Source organism: Elephantulus edwardii, unplaced genomic scaffold, assembly GCF_000299155.1.
Source record: "Elephantulus edwardii isolate Elephantulus edwardi_28Jun2011 unplaced genomic scaffold, EleEdw1.0 scaffold00227, whole genome shotgun sequence".
In the NCBI taxonomy this organism is placed as follows: domain Eukaryota; kingdom Metazoa; phylum Chordata; class Mammalia; order Macroscelidea; family Macroscelididae; genus Elephantulus; species Elephantulus edwardii.
Window position 1 is genome coordinate 4,152,631 of NW_006399977.1, and position 13,534 is coordinate 4,166,164.

At 39.1% G+C, this 13,534-nt stretch overlaps 1 pseudogene; it reads left to right on the forward strand.

The window, feature by feature from the left end:
* Window positions 1–11,429: 11,429 nt before the first annotated feature.
* On the forward strand, window positions 11,430–12,819 carry LOC102855713 (annotated as a pseudogene).
* The last annotated feature ends 715 nt before the right edge of the window (window positions 12,820–13,534 follow it).

The following is a 13,534-nucleotide window of genomic DNA, read 5'->3' on the forward strand; positions in this document are numbered from 1 at the left end:
TTATATTTAAATTTTTTTACAGCATATTCTTTCCATTTACTCTTTTCCCCCATTCATTCATTGTTGCACATTTTTATCCATGCCCACCCCACCCCCCGGTTTGTTTTTCTCTTTGAAAAGGGGGGGGATCTTTCATTGTTATACAACAGTCCATTCAAATCCACAGTCCACTTTACTACTCATTTCTTATTTTGTAATCTTGTCGTGAAAATAATACCTAATCCTATATTCCTTTGAAACAGTTCTCTCCCTTATCTGTTTCAAGGCAGTATACTCTATTTATCCCCTCTTATATTTTTTAATCTCAAAATATTTTTACTACATCCTAAGAGATTAATAGAAAAGTACTTTTTTACAAACCACCATCTTTGCAAGGGTAATACTTTTCCTTGAAACTCATAAACATCTTTTTTGCAGGTCATAATCACTCTTTTGCTCCCTCATCCTGAAATGTCCTCAGAAGGAATGCTTTTCTGACTATATTCGTCTAGTTTTTGACAATGGACTTGATAATACATCCCAGTACGCTCATATAACACATAATCACTATATTATTACAAATCCTGATTGGGCTTCATGATTGCCACAGCTTCTCTGAGTCTTGATTTTTTCTTTTTGTAAAAAAAAAAAGAGTAATAATATTTACCTTTTGAGTCATATGTGAAGATTAAATGTAAAATGCAGAGAAAACGTATAGTGCCAGATATTTAAATTAGTCTTTCTAATTCTAGTATAATACACATGTTCTTTATTTTGCTTACATTGTTTAGTTTTCCCTAAATAGCATTTTTTAAATATATTGCAAATCATACACACTTTATTGGGATTGGGAACCCTCAAGGTCTGAATCCCATTTATAATTTTACATAAAATCAATCCAAAATGTAAGTCATTAAATGCTGTTCAAATCTTAACAATCAAGCAAACATGAATACATAAAGAATTAGGCCTAACATCTAATTCTTCATAGCCAGTATTCAAATAAGCATAAGCTCATCACTGTCGACTGTTAAAAAATCATGTAGGGGATTCTGTAGATAGTGGAAAGATGTCACACAGCAAAGAGGTCTGTTAATAGCATTTTTTTAAATAATACATATTTAATTTCCTCCCATTGTTGGGGTATCTTGCCTGACTTTCTTTGAGTCAGTCATTTATTTAGTGAAAAAGAATTTCTGCTGGCCTATTCTGTACCTAGCATTGCCAGAGGGAATGGGCATAAAATAGTAAAGCAGACACAGCTCTGTGCTCAAGGATCTTCTTTTGGGTGACTGCTCATTGCTGTGGCTCGGGGATCACTCTGCTTTAACATCATCCTGCTTTCTACAAGAGAGATTTGATGTGTATTTAAAATGTATAATTTATTACCAAAAAAAAAGTATTTTGAACATGGCATTAGTTGGAGAATTGGTTAAGGCTTCTTTAACACAGCCAAAATAAGATATGCTTGAAACAAAGCAGAAACATGTTTCTCTCATTTGTGCCATTTCTCTCTCATTCAAAGCTGTTACATGGTTTGGGCTCTTGCTTCTCTCTAAATTTCCTACCTAAACTTTTGAATTGCAGTTGTCAGTTTGATCTACTACAGATAGAGCTTAAAAATGCTCAAGGCAGACATTCTTTACTAGTTAAGCTAAACCATTGTTTGGTTATAAGAAGACTTCAGGGGATGTTGTTGGTTTACAGTTTCAAGACTGTCTCAAGGCAACAGTTTTGAGGGTATGTGCAACCCGCATGGTTCCAGAAAGTCTGAATTCAGTGGTAATTTGAAATTCTCCTGGAATTTTCTATATTTTGATCAGGGTTCTTTGACAGAATCTTTCATTAAAATGTTCAGTAAGGGTAGCAAGGATCCATCCAATTTTTCTGTTTTCCTGTCAAAGGAAGTTGTTCATAAAGGCAACCAACCACACATACCATTTTTTACTTCCCATTCTTAACATCCCTTCTTCCTCTGGATGTAGAGGTGCAATCCATATTGAAGACTAAAGTCCTTGACCTTCTGCATCAAATGCTTCAAGTCCTCCTAGCTTTCAGCAAGCAACGTTATGTCATCTACATAATGCAGGTTGTTGATGAGTCTTTCACCATTCCTGATGCCACATTCTTATTTATAGACTAGCCTCCCAATTGATTTTATCTGCATAAAGATTGAAAAAGTCAGGAGTAAGAACATATCCTTGATGAACTCCTTTTTTTTATTTTGAACCATTCGGTGTTTCCTTGCTCTGTTTATGACTGATTCCTTGTCTAAGTATAGGTTTCACATGAGCACAATCAAGTGTTCTGCCATTCCCATTCTTCTCAATGTTAGTCACAATTTGTTATGATCCTCAGAATCAAATGTAGGAAAATTGGACATTGTTAAAAAAGAAGTGGAATGCATAAATATTGACATACTAGGCAATAGTGAATTGAGATGGATTGGCATGGGTCCATGTGGAATAATGTATCATATGATCTGCTATGCCAGGAATGAAAAATTGAGGAAAAATGGGATTATATTCATAGTAAAAAAAGACCATTTCTAGTGGCAAGAAACTGCAATGCAATTCTGAAGGAACATGGTTTGAGGCCACCAACTACTCGGTCAGCTATGTGTTCGTTCTGACTCTATGGTACACAATAGATACACTCTATGGTACAACAACAGATACATTCTCAAAAACAGTGTTGTAGGTGACAGGATAATATCAACACACAGGCAAGGAAAACTTAATACTACCGTCATCATTCAAATATATGCACCAATAACTAGAGCCAGAGAAGATTAAATAGAAGATTTCTCCCAATTTTTACAGTGAGAAGTTGACTGAAAATGCCACCAAGATTCATTAATAATCATTTGTGAGTGCAAGGCGAAAGTTGGTAACAAGGAATCTACTCTTCTTCTGTCATCCTTAGTCATTGTCCAGCTCTCTGATACAACGAAAATAATTGCGAGAAGGATGGCCTGGGTCAGGCACACCTTAGTCTCTAGTCTGACATCATTACTCTTCAGCACTCTAAAGAGGTCCTTGACTGCAAATTTTCCTAATGTAGTTCTTTGTTTTTTTTAATTTCCTGTCTCCTGGTGCTAGGAATATTGGAATCAAGCAAGCTGAAATTGTTAACACTCTCAATCTCCATCTATCAATTGCTGTCAATTGGCCCAGTGGTGAAAATCTTTGTTTTCTTGATGAGCTTCAATCCATATTGAAAAATGCAGTGTTTGATTTTCTGCAGCAAATGCTTCAGGGCTTCCTCAGTTTTGGCAAGCAAGATTGTGTCATCAGCATAATGCAGGTTGTTTCTCAGTCTTCATCCAATCCTGAAGCCATGTTGTTGTTATTGTTGTTATGTGCCATTAAGTCACTTGTACTCATAGTGACATGATGTATAGCACCTCTGAAGCCTTCCCTGTCCTAAGCCAGTCTCATTGGCTCTTATACACCTACTCCCATTGCACCAGTTACTGTATCAATCCACCTTATCCAGGGTCTTCCTCTCTTGCTCTTTCCATCCACCCTTCTTAGCATGATGACCTTCTCTAAGAATAGGTCCCTCCTGGGCATATGCCTAAAGTACGTGAGATGGAGCTTTAAAATCGTAGCCTCCAAGGAGAAACTTGGTTTTCCCCTCACCAACACAGATCTATTTGTTTTCTTGGTGGTCCATGGTATATTTAAAACTCTTCTCCAGCACCACAACTCGAAGACATCTATTATTCTGTCATCCATAGTTATTGTCCAGTTCTCTAATACATAACAAGTAATTGCAAGGACCATGGTGTGGATCAGGTGCACCTTAGTCTCTAGACTGATTTAGAGTCGTCCCTGACAGCAGATTTTCCCAGTGCAATTCATCTTTTGATTTTCGAACTGCTAGTGAGGTGGATTGATTCAGTGACTGGGGTAATCGGGATGGGTGTATTGGAGACAGTGCATTGGCACAGGACAGAGCGGAGTTTAGGGCTGTTGTACATAGGGTCACTATGAGTAGCAAGTGACTCGATAGCACATAACAACAACAACAACAACAACAGTGCCAAAAATGTTGATTGTAAAGCTGAGCAAGCTGTAACTGTTAACAAACTCAATCTCATAAATACAAGCCCCTCCATGGGGCCAGCGGTGGTGTGAGAGACCAGCAGCAGGATGAGAGAGACCAGCATCAAAAAACTGGGTGGAGGCCTCAGCTATCATGTCAGATGTTGGCTGGGAGTAGGGGGAGGTAATGCTGGCTGACTGACAGCAGGTGCAGAAAGGTAGAGCAGAAGGGGCTGCTAGTGGAGCGGAGCATGGGGACAGGACCAAAACACATGTGGCAAAGGAGGTTGGGGACCAACACCAAATCTGTTGGTTACTTGTCTAATGGGGAATTATCTTTCATTTGCTCTGTGGTTTAAAATTCTTATCTGTCAGATAGTGTTTTCATCTAAGTACTCAAATTAAGACATACTAAGAAAAAGAATTGAACACCCACTTCCAAAATAATAGGCTTTCAAAATCTCTGAGTCCAATAGAGCATACTTAGGTTAGACTACAATTCATAGTGACCCTGGAACCAACTGATCTGAAATTTAGTCTACCCTGTGCCATTCCCATGATCTCTGCTACCCTCAAGCCCACAGTTACTTGGTGAGAGTCTTCCTCTTTCTCTTTGATGTTTCCCCTTCCCCTTCCTGGTGTCTCCTTCCAAGGACTGGTCCTTCTTGAAAACTTGCCCAAAATGTATGAGACCAAGTTTCACCATCCTTGTTTTTAACGAGTACCCCTGGTTGCACTTCCTAAAAGACAGATGGGTTTGTTCTTTTAGCAGTCATGGGATAGTAAGTACTTATCTCCAAGACAACTCAGGGCATCAGTTCTTCTCTCTTCATTATTTATTGTCCAACATTCAGATTTAGGTACTCCCATTTCCCTGTATGTGCTTACGTTAATGACTGAATTTTTTTCCTTTTACTCATGTGTTTGCGTCTTCAACCTATATACTGAGTAAGTAATCTGAGGACTGAACTATATAAAAATGGGGCATCCAGATTGAAGGGAAATTTAACAATTTACAGCATGCAAATGACACAAACTTGCTTGCTGGACTTTAAAGAGGACTTTAAAGCATTTGTGGAGGAAGATCCATATGCAGACCTCAGCATAGACTTGACTTTAACATAAAGATAACAAGGGTCCTCACAACTGGCCAAACGAACAATATTATGATAAATGGAAAAAAGATTGAAATTGTCAATGATTTCATTTTACTTGTACACCTAATCAGCACCTGTGGCACAGCAGTCAATAAAGTAAATGAAGTATTACATTGGAAAAATCTTTTGCAAAAGACTTCTTTAAAATATTAAAGAGCAAAGATGTTACTCTGAGGATTAAGATACACTAAGAAAAGCCATGATAGTTTCAAATGACTCATATACAGATGGAAACTGTACAGTGATAAGGAAGCCTGAAGATAAATTGATGTCATTGAATTGAGTTGTTGGAAAAGAACATTGACTATGCCATGGATTTCTAGAAAAAGGAACAAATCTGTTCAAAAGAAGCACAACCAAAATGTTCCTTAAATTCAAGGCTGATGAGCCCTCATAAGGTATATTGGGCATGTTATCAGGAGGAATTAACTCCTACAGAAGCATATTATGTTTGGTAAAATTGAAGGTCAGTGAATAAGAGGAAGCTTCTCAATAAGATGGATTCAGACAGTGACTGTAAGAACAGAATCAAAACCAGCAATGATTTTAAGGATAGCACAAAACTGATTAGCATTTCACTCTATTGTATGTAAGGTCTCTGTGAGTTGGAATTGATTAGAAAGCATCTAACAACAGATTTTATAATGAGATTCTTTAGCTCACAGATTTTACCATGGGTGGGTTGTTTTCTCTGTGCCCAGAATTGTGACTGGCACATACAAGCTCAAATAAAATTCACAGTCATTAAGTTGGTCCCAACCCATAGAAGCCTTATAGGACAAAGTACAACATCTTACTGAAAGTAAGGACTTGAAGTGCTTGTTGCAGAAGGTCAAGGAATGCAGCCTTCAATAAAGATTGCACCTCAATGTCAAGAAAACAAAGATTCTTACACTGGACCAATAGGCAACATCATAGTGGATAGAGAAGAAATGGAAACTGTCAACTTCATCTTACTTGGATTCACTCTTTTTTTTTTTCTTCAAAATATTTGTTTATAAAGCCACGATGACATTTTTCAGAACTAAAGTATACTGTATCTAATCCATAATGTACATGCAAATAACGGACATTGAGTAGGGATAACCACAGAATTGATGTCTCTGACTCATGACCTTGGTGAAGAATATTAAATATCATGAACTAGCAGTTGAAAAATTAAATCTGTCTTTGAAGAAATATAGCCAGAGTAGTCCTTAGAATTGATATTTATATGATTAAGTCTCACTCTTAACAACATTTCGTACCACTACTCAGGAAATCAAGACATAGTGCGTTGGGAAAGTCTGCAGTTAGGGATTTCACCAAATTGTTGAGGAGTAATGATGTCAGTCAACACTCTTGGCAACAATAGCCAGGAAATTAAAAGGCGCACTGCTATGGGAAAGTCTGCTGTTGGAACCTCTCCAAAGTACTGAAGAGCAATGGTGTCTCTCTATAGACTAAGGTGCGTGTGATACAGGCCATGGTCTTTGCAATCACTTGTTATGCATCAGAGAGTTGGACAATGACCAAGGAGGATAGAAGGAGAATTGATGCCTTTGATTTGTGGTGCTGGAGAAGAGTATTGAGAGTACAATGGACTGCTAGGAAAACAAACAGATTCATCCTGGAAAGGGTTAAACTGGGTGGCTCCTTGGAGGCAAGGATTCTGAGGCTCCGTCTAACATACTTCGGACATGTTGTGAGGAGATACCGGTCCTTGGAGAAGGACATCATGCTTGGGAGGATGGAGGGACAGCGCAGGAGGGGAAGGCCCTCTATGAGGTGGATTGATTCAGTGACTGGGATAATCGGGATGGGAGTGCCAGAGACAGTGCGACTGGCACAGGACAGAGCAGAGTTTAGGGCTTTTGTACACAGGGTTGCTATGAGTCACAGGAGACCTGATGGCACATAACAGCAACAACAGTGATGTCAGTTTGAGGATGAAAGTGTATCTAATTCAGGCCATGATTTTTCTGATCACTTTGCTATGCATCTGAGAGCTGGACAATAAATAGAGATGACAGAAGAATTAATAATGTCTTTGAGCTGTGGTGTTGGCGAAGAGCACTGAACATCCCATGGAATGTTATAAGAACAAATAAATATATCCTGGAGAGGGTACGGGCAGAGCGCTCTTTGGAAGCAAAGATGATGAGGCTTTGCCTCATATATTTCAGGGATGTTGCTAAGAGGGGCTATTCCTGGAGAGAGCATGACATTTGGAAGGGTGGACGGTCAGTGAAAAAGAGAAAGACCCTCAACCAGGTGGACTGATGTGGTGACTGCCTCGGTGTGCTCTAGTGTATCAGAAAGTGTGAAGATGACACAGGATAGGATGGGGTTCAGATTCACTCTTCATAGGGTCGCTTTGAGTCACACTAAACTAGATGGCATCTAGTAACCACACAGCTGTCCCATAGGGTTTCTAAAACTGTAAATCTTTATGGAAGGACAGAACTTCAGATTTCTTCTGTGGAGTGGTTGATGTATTTGAAACTTGGATCTTTCAGCTGGCCATACAGTGATTAATCCACTGCACCACCAGATCTCCCACATGTTTTTGCTAGATGCCATTGAGTTGAGTATGACTCTAGCAACCCTATGAGCAACCAATTTGAATCTATAGGAATGTAGAAAGAGATGGATTTATAGCTTTGGTGGCCTGGTGTCAAGAGGCTGTCTTGCAATCTCAAAAGAATGCTGTTCAAATCCACCAGCTGCTCTGTGGGAGAAGGATGGGCAATCTTTTCCTGTTCAATTTACTGTCTAAAAACCTCCTAGAAGGTCAGATGTGTGTCTGTTCCAACTTAATGGTACACAACAACAACTCTACAAAAGGATTGATTTATATTTAATACTCTATAAAAGGATGGATTATTTTATAAATTAAAGATGATATTTTCCACTCTTCAAGAGATATTTTCTATTTTCCCAGCAAAGGTTGACATTAGAAGGATGTAATTTATATAAGGCCATAATATGTGCTCATTTTATTCACTACTATATAGAGATTGGTCCTTTGAGAAGGACACTATGCTCAGAAGGTTGGACGGACGGAACAGAAGAAGACCAGATGAGACGGATGGATGCCATAACTGGGGCAATGGTGATTGATGTGTCAGAGTCAGTGAGACTGGCTCAGGACAGGGAAGGGTTCAGAGCTGCTGTACACAGGATCGCTATACATTGCAAGTGACTCAATGACACATAACAATAATAACATACTATGGAAGTTCAGAGCAGGAGTGGCATCCACTTCCTAAAAAAACATGCCTCCAGAAACGCTATAAACTTTGATAAAATTCGATAGTTGTAGAGGGACGTCAGGCCTTTTGTTCATAGGGTCCCTATGAGCCATGCTTGACTCAATGGTAATCGACAATAACAACAACATATACTGACAACTTAAAGCAGTATTCCAGTAATATTTTGAGAGCCCACTAATTTGAGGGGCTCATCTTCTAGCCCTATATCAATGTTCCACTTTTATCTAGAATGTTTCTACTGGCCAGGTTTTCCTGAAAGAGATCACTAGGTCCTTCTTCCCAGTCTGTTTTAGCTTGAACTTTCATGGAGGTTTATCCAAAATGGGTGACCCTGCTGGAATTTGAGAAACGTGTTTCATAGCTTCCAACATGACATCACTACATTAACCACCACCATGGTGCAGTAAACCAAATGATGATTGAGCGTAGAAGGGAGCCTAGCATATGAAATAGTTCAATAAATAATTATTTAGTGAAACAAACCCCATCTATATTTATTAGTCATTTATTTGGAAAACTATTATACTGAAAAGTATCTTTATGTTACTCTTTTTCAAGAGTTTTCGGATATTCACTTATTTGAAGATATATTTGGATCTTCATTCATTCATTATTGATGTAACTTTTTTAATCCTATCTCTCAAGTCATAGTATTATGTTAATTTTCTCTCATGTGAAACACATATGTATATATGTGTGTTTATCTGTGTGTACATATACACACATATAAATATTTATGATATATGGTTTATGAAACTTACTGTATATACTGTAGGAGTGCTCTGGTAGCATAATACATAGGCAGTCATGTTGCTAACTCAAAGACAATGTCAGAGGTGTGCTGCCAAACACCAAATGTAAAGCTTCAATGGAAGTTTGAATGTACTAGTAGCTCAGAAGGAGCTACCTTCTAGGAGACTTATCATTTCTAAAAACTTGCTGGAGGATCAGTTATGAACTGATCCAACTCAAAGGCAATGAGGGGATTTTAAGTGTTACAGCTAATCAAAAGTAAGATGATTTTAATCTACTATTTCGCTGCAGGAGAAAAATGTGACAGCATACTTTCCCAAAAATAAAAACCTGAAGAAAAACTTCTTCAGATGGAAACCTGGCCATAAGGTCACTCAGCAAACCATTGAAGTCAATGGATTTTAGGATAAGGAGCAGCAATGAGGTGAGAGACTCCATTCCAGAGAGGGCACATTGAAAAGCAGGGGTGGAACTTGGCCTCTCAGCTGACCACACACCACCAAGGGCAATAAATGGGTTTTAGGAGAGGCATGTTGCACTCAGGTGAGATTTCCACAGGGCTGCACTCACTGCAGACCAAAGAAAACCTGCACAACTTAGGAAAATCAAACTTTCCAGCTGTATAAGACCAGAAAGGACTTCTGGTAGAACAAGTTCTCCACCCACATAAATGGAACGCTTTCAGCCTGAAACTAATCAATAGCTTCATAAAGTTCATCACCAATTTACACAGATAAAACAGAAAAAATCTAACACATTATAAGATAAATTTCATATTATGTCAAGAAAGCAGCAGACAGCCTCAAATATAGTGAAAAGGCAAAACAACACTCCTACAAAGAACATATTTCAGACTCAAGATATAGTACTGAAACAGGGAGCCAGAATAAATATATTAGCATGAGGAACATGAGCAGCTACTGAAGAAATTGCAAAAGATGAAAGAAAGAATTGAGACTCTAGATAAAGAAGTAAGAGAAATTTTTAAAAAGTCCCCATAAGGCAAAGAAAGTACAGCCAACACAGTACTGGAAAGAACAGAAATATACAAAAAAGCAATTCAGAATATTAAGAAAAAAATGGTAGAAATTTCTATCACACTGGAGGTACAAGAAAGCAGAGCAGAAGAGAAAGAACAGAGAGTCAGTAAGCAGGTAGACAAGAACCTCAAAAGGAACACATAAGAAGGAAAAAAGCCAAAGAGAAGAAGGAAGGAAAATGAAGAAAACGTTAGAATTATGTGGGATACCATCTAAAGGAACAACATACATATGATTGAAAATAGAAGAGGAGGGGACTGGGGAAAGAACTAAGAAAATGGTGAAAGAGGTAGAAAATTGTGAAAGAAAACTTCCCAAGTATCTTGAAGAACAAGGAAATTGACATTCAAGAAGATCAGCTAATCCCTAACAGACTAGACTCTAAAACAAAATATAAAAACAAAGATAAAGATAGAATACTATAAGAAGTGCAAAAAAAAAAACACACAAAGAATTACCTACAAGGGAGAACCAATCAGATTAAGTTCTGATTTCTCATCAGAAATCATGTGAGCAAGAAAACAATGGGATGGCAATATACAGAAGGCTTAAAGTAAACAATAGCCAGCCAAGAATTCTCTACCCAGTAAAGCTGTCCATCAAATACGAAGGAGGAATTAGGTCATTTAGAGAAAAGCCTGAAACCTAAGGAATTTGTGAAAACCAGGTCAATTTTACAAGAAATGTTAAGAGCAGTCCCTCACAAAGAGATACCAAAGGAAAACGAAAGGACCATAGTAACCAGAAACAAAAGAAAAAGAAACACAGCAAAATGGCAATGATAAAACCTTGCCTGTCAATAATCTCATGTAATATGAATGGCTTAAATGTACTGATTAAGAGAATAGAAGTAGCAGAATCGATAAACAAACAACAAACAACAACAAAAAACAAACCAAAACCAACCCATCAATATATTGCCCACAAGAAACATTTCTAAGGAAAAAGACAGACTAAAACACAAAGGCTAGGGGGAAAAATATTCCAAGTAAATAGCATCCACAAAACAGCAGGTGTAGCAATACTAATCTCTAATAAACTTTAATGTGGAAACCACCATAAAAGATAAGGAAGGACTCTATATAGAACACTATATCAAAGGCCCAAAAGATCAAAAAAGACATAACCGTTTTTTCGCAACCTGTTTGTCGTCAGAGTACAGGTGTTGATGAATACCATCTCAAAACCTAAGCCAAAATGGGAAAGGAGAAGACCCATATCAACATTGTCATCATTGGACATGTAGATTCAGGCAAGTCCACCACGACTGGCCGTCTGATCTACAAATGTGGTGGGATCGACAAGAGAACCATTGAAAAATTCGAGAAGGAAGCTGTGGAGATGGAAAAGGGCTCCTTTAAGTATGCCTGGGTCTTGGATAAACTGAAAGCTGAACGTGAGCGTGGCATCACCATTAATATCTCCCTGTGGAAATTTGAGACCAGCAAGTACTATGTGACCATCATTGATGCCCCAGGACACAGAGACTTTATAAAAAACATAATTACAGGAACAACACAGGCTGATTGTGCTGTCCTGATTGTTGCTGCTGGTGTTGTTGAATTTGAGGCTGGTATTTCAAAGAATGGGCAGACCTGTGAGTATGCCCTTCTGGCTTACACATTGGGTGTGAAGCAACTGATTGTTTGTGTCAACAAAATGGATTGCACCAAGCCACCCTACAGCCAGAAGAGATAAGAGGAAATCGTTGAGGAAGTTAGCACCTACATCAAGAAAATTGGCTACAACCCTGACACAGTAGCCTTTGTGCCACTTTCTGGTTGGAATGGTGACAACATGCTGGAGCCAAGTGCTAACATGCCTTGGTTCAAGGGGTGGAAAGTCACCCAGAAAGATGGCACTACCAGTGGGACTACACTGCTTGAAGCTTTGGATTACATCCTGCCACCAACTCAGTCCAACTGATAAGCCCCTGTGTCTGCCTCTCCAGGATGTCTAAAAGATTGGTGGTATTGGTACTGTCCATGTGGGCAGAGTGGAGACTGGTGTTCTCTAGCCTGGCATGGTGGTCACATTTGCCCCAGTCAATGTTACCACTGAAGTAAAGTCTGTTGAAATGCACCATGAAGCTTTGAGTGAAGTTCTGCCTGGTGACAATGTTGGCTTCAACATTAAGAACGTCGCTGTGAAAGATGTTCGATGTGGCAACATGGCTGGTGACAGCAAAAATGACCCACCCATGGAAGCAGCTGGCTTCACTGCTCAGGTGGTCATCTTAAACCATCCTGGCCAAATCAGTGCTGGTTATGCACCTGTGCTGGATTGTCACCTCGCTCACATTGCTTGCAAGTTTGCTGAGCTCAAAGAGAAGATTGATCGATGTTCTGGTAAGAAGCTGGAAGATGGTCCCAAATTCCTGAAGTCTGGTGATGCTGCCATTGTGGACATGGTTCCTGGCAAGCCCATGGGTGTGGAGGGCTTCTCTGACTACCCTCCTCTGGGTCGTTTTGCTGTCTGAGACATGAGGCAGACTGTTGCTGTGGGTGTCATCAAAGCAGTGGACAAGAAGGCTGCTGGAGCTGGCAAGGTCACCAAGTCTGCTCAAAAAGCTCAGAAGACTGAATGAATATTACCCATAACACCTGCCACCCAGTATAATCAGTGGTGGAAGAACGGTCTCAGAACTGTTTGTCTCAATTGGCCATTTAAGTTTAATACTAAAAGACTGGTTAATGATAACAATGCGTCATAAAACCTTCAGAAGGAAAGGAATGTTTTGTGGACCATTTGTTTTCTTTTTTGTGTGGCAGTTTTAAGTTATTAGTTTTTAAAATCAGTACTTTTTAAATGGAAACGACTTGACCAAAAATTTGTCACAGAATTTTGAGACCCATTAAAACAAGTTTAATGAGAGAGAGAAAAAAAAGACATAACCTTGGTCAACACCTATGAACCATAGTATGTTGTTGTTGTTGTTATGTGCCATCAAGTCATTTGCGACTCATAGCGACCCTATGTAAAACAGCCCTAAATCCTGCTCTATCCTGTGCCAATCTCATTGCCTCTGACACACCCATCCCGATTACCCCAGTCACCGAATCAATCCATCTCATAGAGGGTCTTCTCCTCCTGGGCCGTCCCTCCACCCTCCCAAGCATGATGTCCCTCTCCAAGGACCTGTCCCTCCTTGCAGCATACCCAAAGTATGTCAGACGAAGCTGCAAAACACATGGGACAACAGTGGTAAGAGACTTTTACACACTAAGCGCTTTCACCAAAGGATAAGTCAACTTGAAAGAAATTTAATAAATGCAGAAGATCTAAATTATACAATTCACCAA